The sequence below is a fragment of the Paramormyrops kingsleyae genome, chromosome 1 (assembly GCF_048594095.1).
Source record: "Paramormyrops kingsleyae isolate MSU_618 chromosome 1, PKINGS_0.4, whole genome shotgun sequence".
Classification (NCBI taxonomy): Eukaryota; Metazoa; Chordata; class Actinopteri; order Osteoglossiformes; family Mormyridae; genus Paramormyrops; species Paramormyrops kingsleyae.
In genome coordinates this window covers 15,639,818-15,666,913 of record NC_132797.1, presented here as the reverse complement: position 1 = coordinate 15,666,913, position 27,096 = coordinate 15,639,818, and the positions used below count along the sequence as shown (strand labels likewise).

The following is a 27,096-nucleotide window of genomic DNA, read 5'->3' as shown; positions in this document are numbered from 1 at the left end:
ACTTATCTTAAGCAGTCCATTCTGCATTCATGTCATAATCCTGGAATATATGACTAGGTCAGAGATGATGAGGTTTAATTTTACAGTCTTGGTTGAAATGAAGTAGAAATTTATTTTGCAGCATGCAATATATTAATTTTATTTCCTTTCAGAAAATAATCTGGTTTAAGATGATTATTGGGCCAGTTAGGTGGTGCTTGCTATAAACTTGTCTTAACAAGGCCTGAAACCTTTTAAACAGGCGGTGTGTAAGTCAAGCTGTCAGTTTCCTTGTATAAGAAAGTATCTTTTTAGCTTGGTTATTTGTAAAATTATTCCTATGAAAGTATTTTGCATGTCTTGCACTCTGTTTCAATTATTTTGCTAAGTAGCAGTGTTTGGTCAGCTAGGCTATGTGCACAAGAACCTGGAATTCTGAAGGAAAGATGGCACTTTTGTGCTGCAATCAATGTTCAAATCTTTATTCATCTGTCTATTTTCCATACCCTCTAGCCCTGTGAAATGCTTTTACAGAGCATTTTAATGAAATTCTAGCATTGCATAGGAATCTTCTGTTGGGTGGTGACAAACTGCATGTCTGTGGGAAGGGAGGGGCTCTGGGATGGGTAGCACAAGGATGCCTAATGTCCAAGACTTTGAAAACCACAGCTCTCCAGCAGTGCTGCAGGCGGGTGTGATGATCACCGCAGGCAGGGAATGCTCATGCTGACAAAACTGTTGATATGTGACACTTCATGTCCAGCTCTTGCCAAGTGGAGAATTTAGACCAAGGGAGATGGTCTGAGGAGTAGGGAAAAATGGATTAGAGCGCAGACTTAAACTGTGACGTAAGCATGTAGTGTGATTCCAACAGTCTTGTATTAAGCAAAATGGGCCCTGGTTTACAGTGAAAAGGGCCTTAAGAGCACAGCTAGTTTCAGGTTGTGGCAGATCTCTTGTGTTATATTATCTGTTAGCCCATCCCGGACCCCTACGGCTGACTTGCCTCATTCTGCTGCCAGAGCTGGGGTCTGGATTACTCCTTCATCCCCCTGTCCAACGGAGTAGCGGACGCCACAATTACAACACCCACAGGGAATGAGGAAAGGCTGGGTGTGCCTGCGTGTGGCCGATGGGGGCGTAGGCTTAAGTCTGTGTTGGTTTTTTTTCTTTCTCTCTCTCTTTTTTTGTTGCATCATTGAGTTGGCCAATCAGTAGTTTTTTCCATAAGAAATGGAATTAGGGCCCTAAAATTCGCTTATTCTCTCATCTTTTGTTAACATGTTAGCACTAAGGTTTTGCGGATTTAGAAGAATTTAAGAAAAGCAATTGAGGTAAACTGACAAGCTTTCAGTAGAACTTGCAATTCGCTTTGAACACAGAAGTGTTGGAGCAATTCTCACCTGAGCAATTCTCTCTCTGGGTTGCTTAATCTTGAGTAGCCATCACTCCCCCCACTTTTTTCACCACCACCATCATGGAATGGACAAATGACTTTGATTAAACCTGGTGAGCATGGTAGTAGTTGCTAGTAGTCTTGAGTGTCCACTGTGGTTCTCATTCTCTTTAAAAGGCATACTTGCAGCACTGTTTAGGAAATTGCCTTCGTCTGGAAGTCTAAGGTGTTATTTTAGGCTCATTCTGCTCTAAGTCATTGATGCTACTGTCCTGTAGGGATTCTTTGAAGAAAGGAGCCGCATGGTTATGCATCCATCTGGCCCTGTTGAGATTGCTTCCAAATTTACTAATCCACTTGATCACAGTATGCACAGTGTTTTTTTTCTGAAAAGTGTATTCCTGGTGTTGTTAATAATAATAATGTTGTCGGACTTAACTAAAGTGACTTGTAGAAGTTTTTAAAGCTGTTTATATACAACTGAAAATTTCCTGCGACTTGAATCCATCTTTAACCATCCCAGTCACTACTGCTCTGCACTTAATGTGTAAATGTTTTTTGGACTTGCTTTGCTTTTGTTTGTTACATTTTTACTCTTCATGCTTCCCTGCACCCATCCTCAAGTTCTAAAGGATTTGAAGCCAGTAAGCTGAAACGGATCCAAAAACTTATCAGTCATGTGAGAATTGCAGTAATTGTGTATGTATTGGTTTGTGTACATCCCATTGATGAGCCAAAAAGAGCTTCCCCCACATATTTTCATGTTTTTGAAATCTTTTCTTTCAGACTTTTTGAACACCCTCTGTCCTTACAAAGGTTTGTGGTGGTGGTTCTTCTGGGTCTGTTTCCTTTCTCTGTAATAAGTAGTCATGTCCGATGTAAACATTCAGCTTGCACTTTGCTTGTGTAGGGAGTGTTCCCAGACTGAGTCAATACTTAAATGAGAGATCAGCCGTCATGCACTGTACCATCCAAAGGGGCTCAACATGAGTCCCATATGTAAATACATTTGCCCAGCAGAGTTGAAGGGCTATGACCTAGTGCTTCTGTCTTTTGGTTTAGAATATGTATCCTCTAGCCCAGGGCAGGTGTTACCCCATTTTATAACAGTTTCTTATATTTAGGTGGGATAATAAGTGGCCTTTTTAGAAATGTTGTTTTATTGCTTTGCCTTTAAGTTCAAGGGTAGCTAGATGGCATCAGATTGATAAACAGCATCTTTTGTTCATTGGAACATTGTAGCTCCACTGGTGTTAGCTAGTTGAATGGAAACATTTTATAAGCTTAAATTGTTAGGCTGATCCTGATAAAGCCCCTGTGTTTAATACCACAAGAGCTATGTTTTCCTTTGCATGTCTGGGACCACTTTGGCCTTCTTGTCAAATCCATTAGTATCTTGTTACAACATTGAAATGAAGACTGCAATTATAGAAATTAAAATGATAGCTTTAAAAGAAAGCAGTGTGTTTTAAAAGCCCTGGACCGCCACCCCTATAAATGCATGGATTGGTGTAGATGCAGTGAGAATGAGCTGCCAGTCTCGCTCCTGTCACCTCCCACTCACCTCTCTCTTATTCACTCTCTCTCTATCCACACAGCAAGCATAGATGCATACCTAGCACCTATCTTTTTATCCAAGTGAAGAGGAGAGCAGTAGTGGCTTCCAAACCCGTCTTTAAGTGTACTGAGTATGCACTGTCTCTTACTATAGAAAAACCTGCACCAGTTTGTATGTGTGGGCGGTTTTAACATTTATAATATTCACATTGTTTAATTGTTTGAGGTTTGGAATATGGTTGGATTGCAAATATATATTTGGTCTGTTGCGCCAGTTATCAATGACACTTTCTGAAAATCCTACTCATGAGTTTGTTTGGCAAATATTGGTGCACATAGAGTTAAGCCATGCATGGTCTCCCCCCCCCCCCCAACTGTTCTCGGGCAGCGACGTCCCCCTTGGCGCATCCCGTGAGGCGACTGTGGCCCCCACGACCGCCCCTGAGTAAAATGGTGTGGGAGTTAAAGTAAACTCTCTGCCCCGTTTGAAGTAAGACAAAAGTTCAGACGCTAGCTGGGGCCGCTTTCAAAAAGACCAGCTGGCCATAATAGGAGTGCGGGGTTGCCTGGGCGACGGGGGCTGTCTGAGGAAGAATGCCGGCGAGAGGGCAAGGAGAGAAGAGGAATTTCAGTGTGATCACACACTCGCAGAGCATTAGTGGGCCATGTGTGTCTGTGTGCGTGTGGTGTTTGTAATTTAATCAGTAGAGAAATGCACGTTTAGCCACTTTTGTAGAATATAATGAGAAGCTTGAGCACCTACCAGCTGAAAATAAATTTATTTAATGTTCTGAATATGTACATGCAGTATGCTGCACATATAGTTATTGCACAACAGTGTGCTGAATACCCAGGGGTAGAAGGTGGGGATCTAGTAGGATTTATCCTATGGCTGCCAGTGAGCAGCTTCATCAGATCAGTCCTGTGCAGTGAGCCTCTTGTGCTGCTGTACTGGCCAGTTGGCAGACTGAAAAGAGAGGAGGAGTCAACAGGTGTGAAGGAGAAGCAGGCACTTGGAAGAAATAACTGTTGTGGTGCTGAATGCAGATGTGGGGTAAATGTGGGGGTAAAAGGGACTTTTTCACTTTGCATATTTATGCAAAATATATGTTTTAAATTCTCCTGCTAAAAGTCACAAACTCCCAATTTGAAATCGAATTAACTGCTGTCCAGAAGTTGTCCTGAATTTATTCATTAGAATTAATCCCATTTCTTTGCTAGCTGAGTTGAATAGTGGATGAATGGAGAGGAGACGACTCTTCTGTTTCAGTCCAAATAGGCCTCAAACTTAATGGGCCCCATTTATTTAAAATTACGCCAGTGTGACCCGTTTTTTCATTATTAAATGGCATATCGGTCCCCTCCTGTAGTGGGCTTGGGGTCCTTGCAGTTGTTTTTATCAGCTGGGAGGCCAAGTTTATTTGTACTTTATTTTTGAATATCTTCACATGACACTCTAATCAATATATCAGATTTTTTCCCTCATCATTGCACTTTTAAAAAGCAATCAGTCAAATTCTTGTTGCCTTAGTTTTTGGATGATGCATACTAGATTTTATCATGGGTTGACTGAATCAAAAGTCAAAGAAGCATATAAATGTTTTCCACAGCAGAGTTATCTGAATTGACTTTAAATTTATAAATGTGCTGTTTTTTGACCATTCCTAGTACACTCTCCTCTACTTGTGAACTTTCAACTTACAAACTTTCAGACATACAAACCAAGAGGACCGTAAGTGCAAATTGTGTTCATTGGGCTCCCGTTTTCTGTCCACAGCATCAATTTTTTTTATGCATGCCAATTCCACCTAGTACGATTTCTGGCTGCTACTCCCGCCAAGCAGCAGCATAACGTGCGTACTCCCAGCATATCCTTATCTGTACTTGTGTATACCCTTAAATTGATGTTGAATAACGATTTCATTCGTATCTCATTCGTAAGTAGAGGACCGTCTGTACTCACATTCACTCATTTACAGCCTTATTTGATGCATAAATTACTCCTATTTGACATGCTCTGAGTTGCATAGTACATGCTAATACTGTACTTGAGTTCTTTAAAAGGAGCTATATTGGACTGAGTTGGTTTCTCAGGGCTTGACTCCTATTGATGTTTTATAAGCAGCTATGATGTACTTTCATGTGCACTCACAAAACTTTAGTCAGTTTGCTCATACTTTTGTACTGGTAAACCCTTGGATGAGGCTTCTGTAGAAATTAAGTGCCTCCATTGAAATATTCTGTAAACAGCAGAAACTTTCTGCATTGTGGGGACTGCTTAACCAAACTGACTTTAGCCATTCAAATAAAAGGAAATGTTACTTCCCAGTAATCAGTGTTAATTCAGAGTCTCTACTCTTCACCTGTTTTGGCCAGTCGGCCCCAGCGGTACTTTTTAAAGAAACGAAATGATTTTGTGAAGTTTTTTCATTGACCTGCAGTGACACAAGATTAGTGACCCAGTATGCAAATGGTGGTACTGAGTATTGAGTTGGTTCTTCACAAGAGATGAGTGGAGTAAATGCTGGGGACCTTGGTGTTAAAGGAAGATTACATCTGCATTTATATCTGCTTTTTGTGGCACAGTACTGCATGTTGAACTTCATAACCAAGTGATTCCCCACCCCCCCTTCCTCTTGTGATGCTTCTGCTCTCTACATAACCTCACCAGTATGCATACTAATTGTTGTTAACTATTTTGAGTCTTCAAGTTGCTATCAACTCATGCCTGTTAAGTTGCATAGTAGGTTTATTCTCTAACAGTTTTTGTTTGGATTTTCTGTTCGTTTCCTCCAGGTAATGTGGTTTACTTCCACAGCCCAAAGACATGATTCGTGTTAATTTGACTAATTTGCATTTTGAAAGTAGCTGTCTGGGACTCATCCCATCCCCCATTCGGTTAACTATTTACTGATGTACCCATAATGCAGTTGACCTCTGCATGGTTTCTGCTGATGCTGGGGTATTTATGCTTGTCCCTTTGTGTTGCTGTTAGCCTGTTGGCCTGCCTGTCACTGAAAATAAGAGGGTTATTAATGAAACCGTCCACGGCAAAGCCTTCAGATTCCTGCATGGGTCAATGACTTTGCAGTGGGTGACAGTTCAAACTGGACAGTTTTAACTCTTTTGCAGCAACCACATATGCTTCAAGGAACATCTTTTCATTAAAAGCAGATTTAAGTTGTATATGTTTTGGTGTATATGAAGCTTATCTATGATGGCACTAAATTCATATCTTTTCTGATTGGTAGATAAAATTTATAACTCTGCCTCTACTTATCCCCATTGGCGCATCACCTGGATTATCAGGACTAGCTGTCTTCTAGGGGCAAGTTTTTATTTTAAATGACTGCCTTGATCTTATTGACTTTGTCTTGAGGACTTAAGAAGCTCAGTGGTTTCGATGTGTCCTGAGTGATACTTTTTCTTTGCAGGGCCCACAGATAATTACTCAGGCACCTAGGAGAACACACATCCCGCAAATTATGGAATCCCTTTCATATCTGCCCAAGTAGGTGTCTCTGCACAGCTCGTGTTCCCTGCATCCGTCTTAAGCGGTTGCTGCCGGCTGTTTGGCAATTGACACTGAGCACAGGGGCGAGCAGGGACATTCAGCAATGCTTTATTCCAGACGTGGCTCATATCACTTCATCATGAAATGTGACTGAGAATCAATTTCAGGGAGGGCATGCTTTTTACCTGGGGCCTCATTCATACAATTTGGGCTGATTTCATGCTTAATTGGATCCTAAAATGATTTCTAAAACATTGCATATCGGGCAGTGAATGTCGTCTTATGGCTTTGTTTTGAAGTTCACCATTTTGCATTATCTGGCCAATAAAACTTGGTTGTATTTAGTCACTGCACCTACTAAATATTTTGCTCTTTTAGTCTCTGCATGTTGTGTTCGCTGTCATCTCTCAACTTTTTTCCCAAGTTAAGCTGTGCAGTTAAGGGAACATTTGTTCATGTAAAGATGAGTAAACATTCCCATTAATTTCAGATGTCTTTAATGGAATCATGTCTAAGTTGTGTCCTTTTCATCTGAATGCTTGCTATATATTATCTCCCTCTTTTGTATAATACCTTGGACAAAGGTGTCTGCCAAATGTTAAAATGCAAAGTTGGAATGAAATTTACTACAATATCAAGTAGGTTTGTTCCCAATTTTATATACTTTTCATGGATGCCCCAGTTCTGGATAACTGTAGAAAATTCAGCAAATTTTTAGATCAGTCATTTCCAGTTGAAATTGTTTCTGTATGCCATAACATACCATATCAGTACAAATTCTCCCCTCTGCTGGTTTGATAACTTTTTCTTCCTTACCAAAACTATGGTTTCTTAGCCCTGCTCCCTTCCCTCGGGTAGTGTTTTGTCCCATTTACAGTCTGGTTTGGAACAATGGCAGTAATTGGGCTAGCGGGATGCATAATGTTAATTTGGGCACAGTGTGTGAGAGCCTTCTCCAGCACAGTCAGGGCTCCTTTCAGGTGTTGTCTCACTTGTTGTGCCTCTTAACCTCATTTCCACCCAGTTGTGTTCCCTGATTAGAATATTGCCAACACAGGCCGTATGTTTTAAGTATACAGCCAATGCCTAGAAAATCCCAATACAAATCCTATTTTCCCATCGTAGGATGTTGTGCTGTTTATGATGTTCTGTAATGATGCTGTAGTTGGGTGTCAGTGATGCACAGATCTACTGGCCAGGGACTGATACCGAAGTGGTCCGTATATGCATGCGCCACACGGCATGTACAAAGTGACACAGGTCTCACAGCCGTGTGCACACTCATAGCCACGTGCTAATATGTCATTACTGCGGAAGTTCTCCACTGTGAGAGAAGATAACAACATAAAGCTTGCAATTTGTAATATAGTGGAAACCGCTTATAGTGATCACGTGTCTCTGGGTGAAATTGATCAGTATAAGCAGATGATCATTATAACCAGTTTTTTCCTATTTCTTTGTCTCAGGCAGATTACCATCTAATTGACATTATATTTATAACATGCATAAAAGGTAATAAAATTGACAGCATTGCTATTTTCTGAACTTTGACGCTTTTGAAAGAGCTGTGCTGTATTTTTAATGCTTTTCAAATTACAGTATGAACTGTGTATAATTCAAATACGCTATAATACAGTATAGTACTGTACATAAAATACAGCTTATTGTAGTTTCGCTGCTGCTGTTGGCATATTTTTGGCAGTTCATCATAAGCTTCGATAAGTCTATATTTGTCATTGAGAGAAAATTACTTTTTCATGTCATGTTTTCTGTGCACACAGCATTAGCCTCAGGTAGCCTAGCTAGCCAGATGCAGATGGGTTACCACAAGGTAGGCTTGGGTGGTATCCAAATTTTGATACCGTCAAACCTCCTCCCTATTTTACCTCGGTATACGGTATTACTGTGAATAATTAAAAAAAATTGTGACGTAAGGCTCAGACAGCGTCACCAAACTGTTGGCTTGTGCCTAAACCGTTCAGAAACTGAATACCAAACACTAATACTGAAACAATAACAAAATAACATGCAGAACAATATTAACAACTTTTATTAGCAACAAATACCAGTTTATAAAAAAGTACAAATACAAGTCAAACAGAATTAAATTAACATAAACATCCAGAGCAGTTTTCGCGCAGAGACGCGCACACAAATCAAATTAAATCAACAACTTTTAATAACAAAGAAGAGCAGCTTATAAAAAAGTGCAAATAGACCCACAACAGTCAGAGTTGAATTAACATAAACATATCCATATTATAAAAAGTATTGCAAAGCAATAGTCCTAAACAAAAACTTCTTTCCAGTCTTATTTCCAATATTGTTTTTAACGTATACCAAATAAAAATACCTGAATCAATTAAATAAATCCGTATTTACCGCCTCTCCCTTCTCGTTCGGTCGAAACCCGAAATACTGCCAAACTGCAGAAGTTGTGTTCTTTTTCGAGACCAGGTCACTTGGTGCGCGACTCGCCATCTTTCCCCACCTCTCTATTTTTCCTCCACGCTGTCACGTGATGACAACCACGCATACGCATTTTTAAGAACATAAGAACATAAGAACTATACAAACGAGAGGAGGCCATTCGGCCCATCGAGCTCGCTTGGGGAGAACTTAACTAATAGCTCAGAGTTGTTAAAATCTTATCTAGCTCTGATTTAAAGGAACCCAAGGATTCAGCTTGCACTACGTTATCAGGAAGACTATTCCATACTCTGACTACACGCTGTGTAAAGAAGTGCTTCCTTAAATCCAGTTTGAAATGTTCTCCCGCTAATTTCCACCTATGGCCACGAGTTCTTGTATTTGAACTAATGCTGAAGTAACTATTCGGTTGAACAGCATCCAAACCTGTTAGAATCTTATAGACCTGGATCATGTCCCCCCTCAGTCTCCTTTGCTTGAGGCTGAACAGATTTAGCTCAAATAACCTTTCCTCGTATGACATTCCTCTAAGACCAGGAATCATTCTTGTGGCCCTACGCTGCACCTTTTCTAAGGCCGCTATGTCCTTTTTAAGATATGGTGACCAAACCTGTACACAATATTCTAGGTGAGGTCTCACCAAGGAATTGTATAATCTTAGCATTACCTCCCTTGACTTAAACTCCACACACCTGGAGATGTACCCCAACATCCTATTGGCCTTTTTTATTGCTTCCCCACACTGGCGAGAATGAGACATGGAAGCATCAACATACACACCAAGGTCTTTCTCATAATCAGCTACCTTTATTTCAGTAGGTCCCATAAAATACCTGTACTTTATATTTCTGCTCCCTACATGGAGTACCTTACATTTGTCTATGTTAAATTTCATCTGCCAGGTGTCAGCCCAGTCACTAATTAAATTAAGATCCCGCTGTAGCTGCTGAGCCGCTAGTTCAGTATCTGCTACACCACCCACCTTGGTGTCATCTGCAAATTTCACCAGTTTACTGTATATATTGGTGTCTATATCATTTATGTAAATTAGGAACAAAAGTGGTCCTAAAATTGAACCCTGCGGTACCCCACTATGAACACAGGCCCACTGTGACATCGAGCCTCTTATAACTACTCGCTGCTTCCTATCCGTTAACCAGTTATCAATCCAAGTCGCTACAGTTCCTAAAATACCTGTCGCTTTGAGTTTAAGTGAGAGCCTCTTGTGGGGAACAACATCAAAAGCCTTTTGGAAATCTAAATAGATGACATCATAGGCCTTCTTATCATCAACTTCCTGAGTAGCTTCCTCAAAAAACTCCAACAGATTTGTTAAACAGGATCTACCTCTCCTAAATCCATGCTGGCTATCCCTCAAAATGTTATTTGAGTCCAGGTAATCTACCATTTTCTCTTTGATTATAGCCTCCATAACTTTACCAGTTATACAAGTTAGACTGATTGGCCTATAGTTTGACAAATTACTTCTATCCCCTTTTTTGAAAATGGGCGTTATGTTGGCATGCTTCCAATCAGAAGGTACCACACCTTCAGATAAGGATTTTTGAAACAGTAATGTTAAGGGTCGGCAAATAATATCCCTCATCTCTTTTAACACTATAGGTAAGATGCCATCAGGGCCCTGTGATTTATTTATTTTGAGCTTAGCTAGGCTTTGCAAAACATCAGCTTCAGTTATATATATATTAGTTATAGACGATGTTGAATTAGTAATAAGAACTGGTAAGTTACTAGTGTCCTCGACAGTGAATACCCGTGCAAAACTATCATTGAACTCATTTACTATGTCAATGTCGTTTTCAATTATAAGACCCTTACTATCCTGCAGATTAGTAATTTCAGCTTTTAGAGCTCTTTTAGAGTTAAAATACTGGAAGAAACTTTTAACGTCATCCTTAGTCTCCAATGCGATCTTCCTTTCGACATTCCTTTTAGCTCGTCTAATGTCATTTTTTAATTCAGCCTGTAGATTTAGATACTCTTGCTTTATTATGTCATCATCAGTTATTTTCCATCTCTGGAACAAAGCCCTTTTCCTCCTTACTTTATACTTTATGTCCCTATTAAACCACCTAGGTTGCAATTTCCTAGATTTATTCTTGCTAGAAACAGGTATGAAGTCCTCTTGTACTTGCAATAATGTGCTTTTAAAAAATTCCCATGCCTCTTCAACAGTTTTGTTATTTAACTCCATCCAGTTCACGGTTTCTAGTTTTAATCTCATACAATTGAAGTTAGCCTTCCTAACATTATATATTTTTGATTTGGACTTTGCTCTTCGGGCACTAAACTTAACCTCAAATTTAACCATGTTATGATCGCTACTGTCAAGTGGTTCTAAAACATCTAATTTACCAATCCTGTCCTGGTTATTAGACAAAACAAGATCAAGAATGGCATCTCCCCTGGTAGGGGTGTTAACAAACTGAGTAAAAAAACAATCCTGTACTAATTCCACCATCTCAAGTTCATTTTCAGAAGAGCCAGCAACAATGTCCCACTGTATCCCCGGTAGATTAAAATCACCCATAACTACCACATCATTTTTATTGCTCATAATCCTAATATCACTGTATAACAATCTGCTTTCCTCAGCAGCTACATTGGGTGCTCTGTAACAAACACCGACAATTAGGCTATTTGAGTTTGTAGCATCTAATTTTACCCATATAGCTTCCGTACTTTTACTTATATCAGTAAGCTCCCTTGCCTGCAAGATTTCCTTTACATATACTGCAACACCACCTCCCTTCTTACCTATACGGTCTTTACGGAACAATGTGTAACCATCCATATTATATTCTTGTCCATCCTTATCACTCAACCACGTTTCAGTTATTGCTATAATATCATAAGAGTCCGATGAGATAAGAGCCTCTAAATCATGAATTTTATTCCTAATACTCCTGGCGTTTAAATACAGACAACAAAGGGTAGGCTTATTACAGTGCCTACTTATAATATGATTTTTTTGGGCTTTCCGTTTCCCCCCAGTTACATACTTAACTAACCTCCCTGCCCCCCCAGTCCCTAGTTTAAACATTCCTCAACTACTCTACAAATACGCCTTCCCAGTACACTGGTTCCCCTCCGGTTCAGATGCAACCCATCCGGCTTGAACAGGTCCCACCTGTTCCAGAAGGTCCTCCAGTGCCCCATAAACCTAAACCCCTCTTTCCTACACCATCCTTTTAGCCACGCATTTAATCTCCTTATCTCAGCTAACTTAGCCTCACTTGCGCGTGGCACGGGGAGTATTTCGGAAAATACCACCATGGACGTTCTGCTTCTAAGCTTATTGGCGACTTCTATAAATTTATCCTGCAGAACAGCCCTTCTACCCTTGCCTATGTCGTTGGTGCCAACATGCACCACGACAACTGGATCCACCCCAGCTGGGGCCAAAAGCTTGTCCACACGATCTGGAAGGTCTCCTACCTGGGCACCAGGCAGGCAAGACACCGTACGGGACCCTCTATCACGCGTGCACACATAACTGTCTACTCCCCTAATAATTGAATCCCCCACTACCACAACCTCCCTCTTTCTGGGGGGAGGGGGCTCCTCAGTGCCCAAGGGCCCACCTGCTTCCCCAGTCCCTTCCGGCTCTAAAGCTGGAAGCACCTGAAACCTGTTAGACACAGACACCTCAGGTGATGCCGCCTCTGTAACGTGTGTACGCCTTTTCCTGCGTCTACGACCTACGGTCACCCAGCTCTCTCGACCTCTCTGCTCTTCATTCTCCCTCCCCCCCGTTAGTGGCGTACACACCGTCTCCCTAAACGGCGTATCAACTAGCTCATCTAACTCACTGTTGCATTGGATGCGAGCCAGTTGCTCCTCAAGGTCGCAAACCTTGACCATGAGTGAGTCCACTAGCTTACATCGCTCGCAGATGAAGTCCGACTGGACACTAACGTCCAGAAGGGCAAACATCTTGCAAACGCAACACTGAGCTGGCCCCATAATTAACTAACTCACTATGACCCCGTACTCCCAGCCCAGTAAATTTATATAGTGTATTTAACTATAAAGATTAATTTGCGTAACAATAAATGCAGTAACGTGCGGAGTACACTAAAATAAGTTATTACTTGTGTTAAAACGGAACTTAATTATTATTTTATTAAAAATTTTAAACCTGATAAACTTACTACTACTTACCAGAAGAACTTCTGCCTGAACCAAGTATGAACTAAAAACAAGGCGAAATCGAAGTTGCTCTTGGGAGGTCGAAAAACCACAAAAACCCCCTCACAGCAGGCTACTGCCGGAGCGGGAAAAAAGTGGAAAATGTCCTCCCGGCCCCGACTGGCGACCGAGCAAAGCTCAGGAGCAACTGTCCTTTTCCGACGCTTGGTAGCGATACCGACGTTAGATGTTATTAGTTATAATCGCCCCGCGGGTGTTTGTTACGGAGTTTAAACGCGGACAGAAAAACGCCGCGCACGCGACACCCGCAGCTCTCTGTCGGTAATAATCGCGCTGTTGATTAACAGACAGGACAGACAAGCACTCACGCTGACCGAAATAAGAACAATAAATAGAAATAAACAGCCACCCACGTAAACAGGTAAAGCACACAAACACTCAAAACACTCCAAAAAAACAATCCCAAACAATCGCTGCAGCTCAACACCACTCTCTCGCAGCAATCCCAGCAATCCTCGCAGCAATCCCAGCCTATTTAATGCTTTTAGGCATTAAATAAATTGTATTTAATATTTAATCCTTGTCTCCTATATAAATGCATTGTTTTTATGACGGTATAACGGTATTGAAACTGATACCGTTGCTATTTTTAGATCCCGTGGTATACCATATTACCGCCCAAGCCTAGTGTAAATAACCTTCTGTATAGCACGGAAAAGCTGGTGTCCAGCCAAATGCATCGTCTGTCGTCATCTGAAGCCCTGGTGATTATTGCGCATTCGCGATATAATATCGATATGATATTGCCCAGCCCTATTTCCACTGTACTTGTAAAGTCAAAGTAAAACATAGGGGAACCACCACGAAAACATGGTGAAACATTGAAGGTAAACTTTAAACTGATTTTAACATATTAGATAATCTTGAAAAGGAATAATCACTAAAATTGCAAAGCTAGCTAAGATTTTTTTTACTATGACAGAGTAAAAACGTTTTAGCATAACTTTAATCCCCTGCGCTATAATGTCCATATGAATGTATGAAAAAGCCTGATCTTTTAATCTGTCTTACTAGTGGTGTACGAATTGTATGTACATAACATGTGATGTTGGTATTACCCTGCACCTATTCTTTTGAAAGATTATTGTACTTCAGTTTTATTTGGAGGTTAACCTTTGGACTTAAGATGGGTAAAAAAAAAGACAGAGAGAGGTCAATGTTGTGTTATTTGGTGAATTTATACATACTGGAAAATGATATAAGTAACATTTTTTTTTTTATTTAAATATGTTGCATGTGCTCTTGTTTGATGAAGTAAAATATGTCAGATAAAGTTTGGTGTACAGTAACTCATTTTCAGTTGGTTATTTGTACCTCTTTCCAGTCACAGAGCACTTTATATTGAGACTTGTTTAAGTGAGAGAAGATCCTGTAACTTGGTGAAATTTGGGGAATATTGTAAAGGTTAAAGATTTCTTTTGTTATGAAAAAGAAATTGCATGAAAGTAAAGTTGATTTTTGTTTGTATGTGCTGTCAATTATAGTTCTTAGAAAGGATATTGGAATCAGCAGATCATACTTGCATAAAAATCGGAATCGGCCAAGAAATATTGCAATCTGGTGCATCTCTAGTGTCTAGCTTGGTGGATCATATTGCCCTGTTTTGTTCACCTCACCCCAGTCTTGAAATATAAATTATAATTGTAAAAAGTTTTGAGTGCCTCTTCTGTACTATACAATCGACCTTTTTGGTATCTCTGGTTTAATTTGTGTTAGATGCCTTTAGCTTTGCTGTAAATTCCTGAATTTAAGAAATTAAGTGTAGTATCTTGACAGATGCTGCTTGCTTTTTTTTTTTTTTTTGGTGGGGGGGGTGGGGGTGGGGGTGTTAAGTGTAAAAAATAATAATAATAATAATAATAATAATAATAATAATAATAATAATATTGAGTCAGTACAGACTGAGCTGTAAAGCCTGTGGTTTACTGGGAAAACCTGCTCATCAGACAGCTGTTACTGTAAATATGACAGAACTGGAAGTCATGCAGATTTCTTGCATGCTTTGGTTATTGCATTTGTAATGAGTGTTGTAGCTGTTGTACTTCACTGCCCATGTTAAGCCCCCCAACACTTGTGTAGTGATTGGCAGAATCTGGGTACTTGCTTCACTGTAGCTTGGGGAAGTTTCTCTTTGCTGATATAAACAATGCAGATATTTCCCCAGAGCTTCATCCCACCACGCCAAGGTTTACTCTTAACAAGCAGCGTTTGGTGTACTGTCAGTTTACAAGGTGAAAATAACTAAGCGCAGCAGGAAAATGTGCAGTCGTGGTCATGTTACTGGTTTAACTCCTAACCTCCCCCAGTGCTGCTATTCTTCATCAGGTATCCTTGGAAGTGATTCCCTTTGGAGTTCTGATGCGATTGAACTGATGACTGGCACAAACTGATCAGACTTTAGTTTTAAGAAGATGTCCTAGCAAATCTCACTCTTCTTCAGGCCCAGCCTATGCACTGTGCAGTCCCCTGCTCTGATCTGCTCCCAGCTGCAAAGCAGAGCACCTTTGATAGCAATCCTGCCTCTTGCTGCCTCCCACTCTCTCTGTCCTCAGGCAGTTACTAGCACGCCTCGCTTCTTGCACTTCGTACACTGCTCCTGCTCTTCTGCACTTACAGCATTGTCAGCATTTACTGCAGCTGATTAAAAACCCCAGTGACACCTACAACTTGCATAGCTAAACTAGCTTTCAGGCTTTGTTCCAAGTGTATAAATACTCTTTCGTTCAGCAGAGCATTACTGCTGTATCTTGTGTCTGAAATTATACAATTAAGAATTGTGTATTTTTTAAAATTTCTTTGTAATACCTGCAGACTGTTCATTTTGGTTGTTTACTTCAAGGGAATGTTTGTTCAAATTCTTTTGATTACAACCAAAGACTTGTAAAAATCAGGAACATGGTGTTACCATTTTTACGATCTATGATCTTCAGCTAGGTAGACAGAATGTCTCCTTTATCTGGATCTCCATCTTAGTCTACTATGCTGGAATGTATATGCAGATGTCTGTTCTTGGGATAGGTGACCTGAGCATTGGACAGGTGGACTAGGAGCTGCAGGTTTATGGATCCTGTTGACCTGAGCACGTTACATGGTTCAAAATAAATCAAAGATTTGACGTGCCATTGTGTTGAATATGACTTCATCTAGTAGGGCTGTCATGACCACTTGATTCAACTCAATGACTTCTTTAGTTACAAAGCACCGATTTAAAATTTCCCTTTTTAATTACTCGACATTATGGAGGAAGGGAGATTGTGTGTAGCGGGTGAAGGTGAAAATAAAGACTGTCAGTTGTGTGGAAGCAGTAAACAGACTCACCCAATAATATGTTAGCCATAGATGTGTGCATTTAGCCTCTCAGAGTATAGTCTAACCCAAGGTTTCTCAACCCATTCCTCGGCGACCACCAGCCGGTCCACGTTTTTGCTCTCTCCCAATTGGCAGGGAATTGGGAGAGAGCAAAAACATGGACCGTCTGGTGGTCCCCGAGGACCGGGTTGAGAAACCCTGGCCTAACCTGTCTTTGTCATTTTGCTTAATTTACTTTCTATTTTGCTATGTCAAAATTAACAGTACTAAAACAAATGTTAGCCCTGCTGCTTAATCTAATCTTACATAGTAAGTACATTTAAACCATATAATATTTTTTGTGAACATATTATGTGTTCTGAGTAGGGCTGAACAATATTTTAAGTTGAAAATGAACTTCTACATCTACCAGCAAAGTTGGTGGTATTTCTGTTAGTTGTGCCAACAGATCCAAAGCTGTTCTGACAAATCTTATATAGTTCCAATCAAATGCAAAATATTCCCATGTAGCAGAAGACGAATGTCTTTTTGACCAGTTCCAGTTTGCTTTTCTCCTCTTCGTTTGTTTAATTTCTCACGAACGTGGTGCATGGTCTCTGAGTGAATCAAACAGGATGAGAATTGATTATTATTGCTTCGGAGAGTGCATGCAGAGCTCATACAAAAGCGTTAAACTTTACACTTTTTTTTCCATATACTAGATACTCTTGAAAAAGAAACATTGTTAAAATTGCAAAGCTTGCTAAATTGTTTCCTATGACAGACCAAAAATGTTTTAATGCAACTTATTCATGGTTTGAACTCAGCAGACTATTGCAGTCCTTGCTATGTGACAGTTGCATTTGTTTGAGATGCCATTTTGATATTAACATTACATATTATGCAAGCCTAGTACTGCAGGTGGCACAGGGGTGCAGTGGGTAGCACTGTCGCGGCACATCATGTGTGTGGAGTATGCATGTTCACGTCGTATGGGCGTGGCTTTTTGGCAGAGTCTCCGGTTTCTTTCCAGTGTCCAGAAGCATGCAACATGTATGGATTGGAGTGCCTAAACTGACCTTATGTGTGACCTTGCAATGTATATATTATATATTTAAATGATTACAGGATTGGTCGGCAAATTAATCCGTATATCGATTATTGATATAATTAATCGTGACAGCCCTATATACTAGGGGTGTAAAAATATATTGATTTGTATCGATATATCGATTCAACAGCAAACGATCCGATGCATCGACGTGACAGCATAAATATCGATACATGCGTTTTATTTTCTTGTCTGTTCTAGTATTGTTTTCATGATGCACTCCGACGTATACATGGTCTACACCAGGGGTGCCCAATACATAGATCGCGATATACTGGTCGATTGCAAAGGTAGTGTGGGTAGATCGTATGGCATAAAAAATAAAGGATGGATGACGCGCCAGCTGCTGCAAATCTCTAGCAAGCTGCCGAGTTGCTGTTACAATCATGTGACGGGCGAGCAAGCAGGGTGCGGGAAAGCAGGATCAGGGAAACGGAAATCCAAAGGACGGGGTTTATTCAGGACGGACAGGTAACCACACAGTACAACCATTATTGACAGACCTGGGGGAACAGACTTGAACGCGGACTAAATACAGGACATGACATCACAATAAACGCAAGACAGCTGATACGATGGGAATTCACACGTGGGTAACGAGGTGGGCGTGACACACACAAGGCTTGGATGTGCAGGTCATGACAGTCGCCTAGTTAGCCTCCAGTTTATTTCCACTAAACTTAAGAAAGGGTATAAAAATGAATGGGGGAGCTGGACCAAGTAAGAAGCCAGAAACCCCTATCACTGTTTTTTTTCCCCCCCACCATGTTATATTCGAAGTGCATTTGCCTCATCTGTCAGTCTACCACTGTTATTCCGAAGAAGGGAAATGTGGAGCGGCATTTTCGCACTGTTCATGAAAACTACGACATTAACTTCACAACGAAAAGCGAGCTGAGAAATAGAAAGGTGAAGGAACTAAGGGCGCTTTTCCACCACACAAAGTACGGTACTTTCGCTTTTCCATTGACTTCCGGTCGAGTACCAGTACCGAAATCTCGAGTACCGAAAGTGCCAAACCAGTTGGGGTTCTACTTTGGTACTTCGGTACTTTGGGGTGGGACTTGCAAATGTATTTGCTGTCGATTGGTTATGCAAATAGCCTGCCGCTGAAACACAAAATACAACCGCCTTCTTTTGAAATACACAGCGAGAAACAAAGGGCGTTTTTCCACCGCACCAGGTACCGTACTTTCGGTACTTTCGGTACTTCCATAAAGTGCCAAAAGTTTGGTACTTCTTTCATGTCGGGTTTCCACTGGCGTAAAAAAATGGTACCGGCGCTAAATGACATCAGTGACCGCCCCTGACTGACAGACCAAAATTAAAACTAACAGTTGAGGCTGGAAAATGTGGTTTATTGTTATGTCAGCTTCTATCACGGTATAAGATTCAGTAAAATCCAAATCATGCTGCCATCAATTACGTTTACGTAGGTACACTTACTTTGGCTAAGCCGATCAAAGCAGTAAGAATTAGCTTACTGCTAATTCAGTCTTTTGAAAGCAAACAAATTATTTAATTATGTTTTTTGATTTTCAAGCGGCATTGTTCGGTGTTTCGCGTGTGCCCCATTTCTTCCAAGCGGCTTGGTATTACGGTGTTCCGGGCAATTTTTGTTTCTACTGCTTTTTATTTTGTTTCTCGCTGTGTATTTCAAAAGATGCCGGTTGTATTTTGTGTTTCAGCGGCAGGCTATTTGCATAACCAATCGACAGCAAATACGTTTGCAAGTCCCACCCCAAAGTACCGAAGTACCTCAACTGGTTTGGCACTTTTGGTACTCGAGATTTCGGTACTGGTACTCGACCGGAAGTCAATGGAAAAGCGAAAGTACCGAAAGTACCGTACTTTGTGCGGTGGAAAAGCGCCCAAAATAAAAAGCAGTAGAAACAAAAATATAAAAAAGTAAAATGGAAGGATGGACAAACGAGGAAACACAGGTTTTAATCGCCATATGGTCGGATGAACAGATTCAGTGGGATTTGGATGGCACGACTCGAAATAAAAAAGTTTTTACCGTTCAGAGCAGTTCAGTTTCCCTATGTTTCCCCTGTCGCGCGCTGATTTGTACACGGTTTCGCTGTTGTTTTCATGTCTTTTTACGAGGTAAACATAGGGTTGGGTACCGAAAACCGGTGCCAATACGGCACCGGTACCTATATAACTGGTATGTACCGGACCGAAACAAAACGCGAATTTCGGTGCCACTTAGATGCCTGAACTGTCGATTGAAATATTTGTTCTCTGGGGCTATGATGACACAGTTGTAATAAGCATAAGATTCATCAACACACACGTGACATCATCAGGAAATGAGACCATCCGAGATGCGCGTGAATGCAGCAACTAACGTTACACTTGCTCTGACGGCAGCAGGTGGTCTACCGCTATCTTAGCTTGCTAAATTAAACAACTTTTGTTAAAATGGCTAAAACTAAACGAAACGAAAGTGTGGCTATATTTCACAAGAAAGGATTCCAACACCGCGGCGTGCAGCAAATGTTTTACAGCAGTTGCGTGTAAAGGGGGAAACACGTCAAATCTAATGAAACATTTGAGGGTACATGGGATAAACTTAAAAGCAGAGGGATGCACCGTGCTTGACAGCTTGCGGACAACAACTGGCACGATCGGTGTGGATAACCCCGGCCCCAGTCATACCAACCGTAGCAAAAAGGAGTCCATCGATTATGATGACGACAGCAACCTTTCCGCAGGTTAGTAGTAGGCTAACGTAATGTTAAATTAACATGACATAGGTGGCTTATGTTTTGTTGTTGTTTTTTGTATTTACATATATATTCATATATACTTTAGACTTTTAATATATTGTTCAATTTTAAGCATTCAATATTTTGTTCAATAAAAATATATTCTTGAGTCATTCACCATCATTTTGTGGCTTTTGTAAAGTATCGGTTCAGGCACCGTTTTGGCACTGGTACCGTTTTAAAAGTATCGCTTTGGCACCGGTATCGAAAAAACCCCAAACGATACCCAACCCTAGGTAAACAAACCATATATTAATTTTAAAACATCACATGCCTTTTGTATGTTTTTTGTTTTTACAGATAGCTAATAAATTAAATTACTTAATTCGCTGGATAGAGGTATTTCTTGATGAAAACTGTATAGTATTGCTTATAAGACTATATTATGCGTGACGATCTACTGTATTCACATGTAATAATGTACCTGAGTGATTTTTAGACATTTCACATACCTCTTTGCTTTAATATTAGGGGAAACATTATTTCCCGATAGACAAACTGAATTGCCCGGAACACCGTAATACCAAGCCGCTTGGAAGAAATGGGGCACACGCGAAACACCGAACAATGCCGCTTGAAAATCAAAAAACATAATTAAATAATTTGTTTGCTTTCAAAAGACTGAATTAGCAGTAAGCTAATTCTTACTGCTTTGATCGGCTTAGCCAAAGTAAGTGTACCTACGTAAACGTAATTGATGGCAGCATGATTTGGATTTTACTGAATCTTATACCGTGATAGAAGCTGACATAACAATAAAGCACATTTTCCAGCCTCAACTGTTAGTTTTAATTTTGGTCTGTCAGTCAGGGGCGGTCACTGATGTCATTTAGCGCCGGTACCATTTTTTTACGCCAGTGGAAACCCGACATGAAAGAAGTACCAAACTTTTGGCACTTTATGGAAGTACCGAAAGTACGGTACCTGGTGCGGTGGAAAAACGCCCTAAAATCACAGTTCAATTAAAAAATACTTTATTTATCCCTTATTTAATAAGGGAAATTATTAATAATAATAGTAATAATGATAAACAATATTAAAGAATGCTCAATATTTTTATACATAAATATATATTTTGCATTTTTATAGTAGGTAGATCACTTTGATTTAGTAATTTTTAAGTGGCTCGCAAGCTAGCGTACCTTCAGAATGTGTGTTTAGAATGGCAGGTGACATAGGACGCTATGCTCTAAGCTCACAATCTCCTGAACACGTTGACCGTTTAATTTTTCTTTTAAAAAAAAAAAAAAAAAAAAAAAAAAAAAACCTCTCAAAGAAGAATACTGACATACTTATTTCACCACAGAAGTCAGTCATGTTGATCTTCCTCATTCTACATGTCTGTCCATGCAATGTTTTTTTTTTTACTTTATTGCACTTTATTTTGCTTGTTTTATGGGACATACTTGACTACACTAGATTTTGTTTACAGTTCCCAATAAAATATGATAAAATGCTAATTATATTTGCATTTTTTAATTCATTGAAATGTAAAGGATTGTGTGAAATTTCATCATTTCGACTACTATCCCCATTATCAAACTGAATTGTTTCGCATCGTATCGTATCGTGGGAATTTCTGAGGTATCAAAAAAAATCGATATTGTATCGTATCGCGAGGAAAGCTGTGATTTACACCCCTACTAGATACCAGTAGGTGGTTTTTGACTGGTACAGCCGCAGGGGCTGCTGCCATGTGAGTACTCCCTGGAACTTGTGTAGGATCTCATATCACTTATCATAAACGTATGATAAATATTAGGTGGAGCTCGGCTGTCCTTGATAAGTGAGACTTATGTGCAGGTTTTATTGAGCCTCCTGTCAGAGGTGCTCGCTAGTCAGATACCAAAAGTGCCAAACTAGCTGGGGTACTTCTTTGCTAGTTCAGTATTTTGGTATGGGAAATGCTTTCTTTCTTTGGTTATGCAAATAGCCTGCCTCAAACACAATACAAACGCCACCTTGAAAACGCTTTCGAAATCTGAAAATGAAGTAAAAAAATAAATAAATAAGAACATGTACAAAAAAAGATGCGGATGCCATGACAAGAAAAAAAAAGATGAGAAAGTATTTTGCTGAATATACTAATACAGCACACATATAGTGTATTGTCATAGCAGTGTGATTTTGTTGTGAAAAATATTGGGATATTTATAAAACATAAAAGGAGTTAATAAATTTGTCGAACCCGTATTCCAGTGATTCTAATGGCAAGGATGAAAATGATTATGATTGTCTTGGAGAACACATGCAGCACATATGCAAAAGCAGAGGAGGCAAAACTTTAAACTGATTTTTAAACATATAAGAATCTATAAAAGAAATAATTAAAATTGCAAAATTTGAACCCCCTGTTCTATAATGTCCACACAGAATTGAAAGAAAAAGATTAAAATAAGGTTATCTGACTAGCGATGTAAGAATTGTATGTGCATATCATGCAGTGTTGATATTAATATGTACAGTCCTATAATATACTATAGCCATTCTTGGAATTCAGTACAAAATACCCCGCCTTGCATTTTGATGTCATTCGGCGCAGGTATCAGTTTGTACGCCAGTGGAAAACAAACACTTTGAAGTACTGTACTTTTGGTACTTTCTCGAAGTACCTAATGCAGAGGAAAAACACCCTTAGCTTGCTTTAGTAGTTGAAAATGAGAGGTTCTCAAAGTACGAGGTGTAGAATAAATGATTAGCTGATCATTTGGGGCCCTGCTGAGAGGTGGTATGGCTGCCGTAGAGGGTGATTGCTGTAGTTAATCCATGTACATCAAATGTACAGTGGTACTCTTAGAAGTAATTAGCGATGGATTAATACTGCAGCAAACCATGGGGGCTCTGTGTGAAAAGTTTAGCAATCCGCACCTGTGTTTAGTTGTATGACCAAAGACCTGGTTTAGTAACAGTGTAGTAAGCATGTCAGGAGGCAGTGGTGAGTGTGGGGTGTGGGAGCGAGCAGCACTGCAAGACCGCATACTCTCTGGTACCCTTATATCAACTGAGCCATGCTGCTATAAATATTCAGAGTGGGAACTTCAGAATGTCTCCCTTGGAAATGGGGCACGGTGAACCAAAAAATCTGTCATTTCATCTGATCAGCCATTGAAAGTCTTTGACTTTGCTATTATTCACAAGAGTGTCTTGAAATTTACTTATGCATTTTTTTAATTAAATCTCAACCAGTCTTGTATTCTTAAGACTGTTTCATATTACCCTGAATTTGTTCCTGACTGAGTGGGCTAAATTTCTACAAAATGCTCAGTATTTGTTTCATGACTACAACCTAATCCAAGGAGATCTGAGGTCGATTTGTTTTTGTTTAATGTTGAAGGCTGTTTTTAGTAAAACCCAATATGGGTTCAAATGTGCATTTTAATGTCAAGTAAGATTATCTGGTTTCACCCAGCCATTAAAATAGCAGAGTTTTGTCATCACGAATGAGTGTGCTGAATTTGTACTGTTTTTCCCAGCCTACAAAGGACATGCTTAACCACCTGGGTCACCAGAAAAAAACGCACTGTAGAGTGGCCAGTAAATCGGTTTGACGTGTATTCTGGATATACCCCCTCCCTCTTTTAAAAAACAAAAAAAAAAACTGTTTACTTGTTTCCCTCCCGCCTCAATGTGTTGACATAGCTGAGAGGTTTACGCAAGAGCCTGCTGCGTGGGAGTATTTTCAGGGATGGGATGGGGGAGGGGAAGGTGCGGCTGAGCCCCAGTTGGGGGTGTAATATTCATGAGCAATCACAGCAGCTTGCCCCTGGGCAACTCTGCATGCTGCTCTGTTTTTAAGCTCCTCTAGATCCCCTTTTGAGTAGCTCTTTATTTTATCACTGCTCTTAGCTCAGATATGTGTGCTTGTCTCAGTCTCACCTGGCACATGATTGCATGTGAAGCTCACTGCAGGGCAGGTGTCTTGCCAAGGGGACACTAGGACATTACCTGCCAAGAATCTAAACACCCCCCAGGCTCCTTTTCTGACCCTTTAAAGTGTGAGGAGGACACAGGGGAAGGGAGGGGCTGGTGAGACTGCAGGCTGTAGGTCACTGTCGTAAGAGAGAAGTGCCCTCCCACTGCCCATAACACCCAGAAACGTACACACGCAGAGACGAGCACACCCACCCCGCCAGTCAGGAATGCAGGGAAGAATGCCATTCCTCCTTTTCAAAGATGGGCTGCTCTGTGTGAGATGGCGTGCCACCGCGCATCTGTAGAGTCCCCAGTAAGGATTATGATTCCTCACTCGCTCCATTTGGATGAAACTGCTCATAAGCATTGCAAAGGCTTCGAGGCTCTGTGGTGAAGTCAGTGTGCCCATGAAGTAATTTAGTTTTAATGTGTGTGTGTGTGTGTGTGTGTGTGTGTGTGTGTGTGTGGCAAAACTCCTGCTTGCATTGTTGAATTTGGGTTAAGTTCCTGAAAGGGTGAAGGGGAGGGGGAGAAGAATTTTTTTTTTCCCCCCTAGGAGTGTCGCCAGTATCTACATTAATTATGAAAGTATGCAGAGTAGCGTGGTGAATGTGGCAGTGCAGACAGCACTGTTTATGAGCTGTTTATTGAGATGGTTTACCCCTCTTCTGGCTGCTGTCCCCAGCTGATCTCTGAGCAGCCCCACCGCTCAGTCCAACATGTAACCCATCCCTCCCCCTGCAGTTTGTGGTTCTCATTGCCTGGCAACTTAAGCCCAGCTCCTTAGCTCAAGCTGACTGAGAATGGATATAGGACAGTGGCCCGACCGTGCTCTGTCGATGAATGCCTTATACCTGTCCATACTCTCTGTGCAAATGTTTTCGAACTCACTCCTAGGGGAGCCCCAGACAGTCCACGTTTTTGTTCCTTCCGGTAGTGAACTGGGAGGGAGCAAAAACACGGACTACCTGGAGGTCCTCGAGGACTGGGTTGGGAAACACTGCTCTGTGCTTTGTGTTTCCAAGCCTGGATTAGAGTCACAGAGCAGGCTGATAGATCAGCAAACCTGAGAATCTCCATGCTGTGCTGCAGAATGTCAGGTGACTGTTGGATGGGTGCCCAGCAGCATCTGAAGGAACAGTAGGGGTGCAGGTCTGAGCAGGGTTTATTCATCCCACGTTTCACTGCACCTGTAATGCTTAGTGACAGCACACATGTCCTCCATTTGCTGTACTTGACATTCTTTACTTCATGTTTTCCAATCCCACCTTCCCTTCCATGTTGCTTCAGTTGAAAATATCCCCAAGGTCTCAAGTAACCATATGAGTCTCGCTTGACAGCGGGACTGTGAGTACACTGCCTGGTCTATTAGTGTTTGTGTGTGTGTAGTGCTGTTTCCCTTGTCCGTAACTTGCAACACCATCATTCAGATCCAGGTGTACTGTGTCTTCCTGCTGTCTCAGCAGCCTCTTGCTGGTTGCCTTTTCCTGGGCCTCTAGTGCATTTGAAATGGCCCCATTAGCATGGCACGTTTCTTCCCTCAGACGCACCTGAATAATTTGCTAGTCTGACTTTAAATTACTTTTTCCGCATTCCTGTTGTACTGCTGTGGTCATGTTGTGCTGTTGGTCTATTTGGCTGCACATGCTACTATAGATACCCTGTCCCTGTGATAAGATGGTGAGGGACACACAAGTGACATTGCCAGAGTACAGGAGCTGCAGGTCAGACCTCCTCATGATGCCCGCCCACTTTTAGTAAACTAAAAAAAAAGACCTTTTCTTCAGGGTAAATGGAAATTATTGCAACACTAGTCAGCATTAGGCTTCTCAAGACTGGTGGAGTATATGGATAATGCCCCAGTAAAGCTTTGAGCGCAGTTGTTTCTCCATCAAGCATCCAGCCACCACGACTACCCTACCTCTCTTTAACATGGACCGCATCACGATTTGCTGCCGTTGCTCCCATCTGTTGGACCCGTACCGAGATGCGGCATGTCCCGCCCCCATGGCCAGCCATGGCTTTGAGTTAAGTGGGGCGTAGCCGGGGACAGGTTTGGGCTGGGAGAGGAACCTGCTCATGCTGAGGCTCTAATTGCAGTGTGGAGGAGGCTTCTTTGGAAGTTCACCGCAAAAGCGCTCTGCTCCTGTTTGCTGCCATAAATCACAGCAGCATCCATGATGTCTGTGCCTGTTTCTCTGTGGGGGAGGCAGGGCACAGGTAAATGTGACGTTAAAGAAGGTGTGGCGGTCATTTATTTCATTAGCTGAGAAAGCAGTTTGATTTCAAACAGCTGTGTGCTTTGCGGATGTGTATAGATGGTCCTAATTTTTTGTCAATCTCTGTTTCAGACCTAACAGGCTTGGCCAGCGAGGCGTTCGCAGGCCATGCTGTTGTGAAGCATGAATGCACTCAAGGCACTGAGGATAAAACCAGGAACATTGATGGCTGGATCTCGGTGAGAACTAATGCTCTCTTTTTGCCCCCTACTGGTTATGTCAGTAAAATGCATCAGTAAAAAACTAAATTTATCAACTCGACAGCCATTCATTTTCTTATCCCTAATGAATCTAAAAAGAGAAAATCTTTGGTTACTATATTTAGAGGAGGATGTGTTTCAATTTTTCTTCTTAATTTGATGCTTCTAATTCTTTTTTTACCTATTTGTGTTAAAGGAATAAATCTGGACTTTCTTACAAATGAAACAATGCAGAGTTAAAATTGGCAAAGACCAGATTTTTTTCACTTTTTCATTTACTAGCCCGTCTCACTAGGTGTAGTAGTTTAGATTCTTTATTTTCTGTAATATGATGTCCCTCCCACTTCTGAGCTTGTGTGGGTAAACCTGGTTATTTTTACTGGCCACTGGTGAAAAGCTAGTATGTAAACTCAGCATATTAAG

The 27,096-nt window shown here is 40.9% G+C and overlaps 1 protein-coding gene across 4 annotated transcripts in view; it reads left to right on the top strand.

Moving 5' to 3' along the window:
* Nucleotides 1-27,096, top strand: part of frs2a (fibroblast growth factor receptor substrate 2a) — a 46,764-nt gene that overhangs the window by 10,391 nt on the left and 9,277 nt on the right. For 3 of the 4 annotated variants that reach the window (XM_023826449.1, XM_023826479.1, XM_023826472.2), the window contains exon 2: nt 26,546-26,652. The gene's annotated coding sequence lies outside the window, so the exon portion shown is untranslated. Of the gene's footprint in view, nt 1-6,366; nt 6,444-26,545; nt 26,653-27,096 lie in introns of all 4 variants that reach the window. The other variant, XM_023826457.1, reaches the window with a different exon arrangement.